The sequence below is a fragment of the Hordeum vulgare genome, chromosome 6H, assembly GCF_904849725.1.
Source record: "Hordeum vulgare subsp. vulgare chromosome 6H, MorexV3_pseudomolecules_assembly, whole genome shotgun sequence".
Classification (NCBI taxonomy): Eukaryota; Viridiplantae; Streptophyta; class Magnoliopsida; order Poales; family Poaceae; genus Hordeum; species Hordeum vulgare.
In genome coordinates, this window is record NC_058523.1 from 391,966,016 (window position 1) to 391,967,546 (window position 1,531).

The 1,531-nt window shown below is 53.4% G+C and overlaps 1 pseudogene across 1 annotated transcript; it reads left to right on the plus strand.

The window, feature by feature from the left end:
- The first annotated feature begins 201 nt into the window (after window positions 1–201).
- LOC123406183 lies at window positions 202–1,176 on the plus strand (annotated as a pseudogene). The gene has a single exon (XR_006612027.1). The product of XR_006612027.1 is annotated as an uncharacterized LOC123406183 (transcript).
- The last annotated feature ends 355 nt before the right edge of the window (window positions 1,177–1,531 follow it).

The following is a 1,531-nucleotide window of genomic DNA, read 5'->3' on the forward strand; positions in this document are numbered from 1 at the left end:
TCTAAATTTAAATTTAAAATAAGTTGCGGGTGAAAAATAAGACGCGTATCCGTTCGGGTTAGCCCGTTGGACACGCTACGTATCCTCCGCCGGCGCGCGTGTCTGAGGGGCGAGCCCGCCTCCATTGTGCTCCTCTCACTGCACCGCGGCCACCATCTCCCGGACTAGCACACGACAAGAGCGTAGGGCCCGTCACGCCTATCCGCCGCATCTGCCCATTTTGGCGGGCTCGTCCGGGGAGTCGAGCATCTCGTCGTCCCAAGCGACGGCGCTCTGCCGCGAGTCCCGGCGGGCAAGGCCGCGCCGATCTGAGTGCGCTACTGCTGGCCGCCGCTTTCTCCATGGAACGTTCCCACCGCACGTCAGGCATGTAGAATCCGTGTCTGAGTCTGATAAGAGGTGTACTAATTGATGTCCTGGTCTGCGTCCGTGTGCGTCGTGCAGGTAGAATCCGTGTCTGAGTCTGATAAGAGGTGTAATAATTGATGTCCTGGTCTGCATCCGTGTGCGTCTCGGTCTCTTCTTCATGGCGGTGGCAGCGCTGCTGCTGTTGCTGGTATCCCTTGCGGCGAACACGACGGCCTCGCCGGACAGGGAGAGCAAGTCGGGGGGGAATCGGAGGATGCTGAAGTTGTACGAACGGGTCATGGTGGAGTGGAAGGCAGGGCACGGCAAGAACATCAGGAACGAGGAGGAGACTCGGCGGGTGTTTGCTTAGTGGATGGTCGAGTACGGCAAGAAGTACAGCTCCGCTGGCGAGGAGGATCGTCGTTACGCTTTATTCAAGGACGAGCTCCGCAGGGTCGATCTGCTCAATGCCGCCTTCAATGCCGCCTTCGGTCCCAACCCAATTTACGGCATCAACTTCCTCAGCGACATCACCGATGAGGAGTGGAGATTCTTGAGCCAGGGAGCGTTGCCATATGAATCAACAAAACCTATTTCACAAGATCTTCAGCGACGTCAGGAGTGGAGATTCTTCACCCAAGGAGTTGCCATATGAATCAACAGAACCTATTCCACGTAGAGATGTTTATAGTTACTATATATAGATGAACAAGTGCACGTGAACTTATGCTTCCAGTCTATATTTACCATGGTAGGATATGTTTTGGCTGATTGTAAAATAGTATTCTATTAGAGTTCATTATAACACTAGTAGAAAAAGGACCTATTGTCCCGGTTCATGAGGGCCATTTGTCCCGGTTTTTGAACCGGGACAAAAGCGTCGGTACTAATGCCCTAAACCTTTAGTCCTGGTTCTTGCATAAACCGGGACAGATGGACCTTCACGTGGCCGGTGTGGCGAGCCCAGGCAGGAGGCCCTTTGGTCCCGGTTGGTGGCACCGCCACCAACCGGGACCAATAGGCATCCACGCGTCAGCATCTCAGGTGCTGGGGGTTTTGTTTTTTTTGAAAGGGGGAGGGTTTAGGGGGGTTAATTTAGGTGTTTCATATATTGTGTTAGCATGCTAATTAATAGAGCGAAGTGTCCTTTCTTATCTCCGTGCTTGGTCGACGCTACGTACTA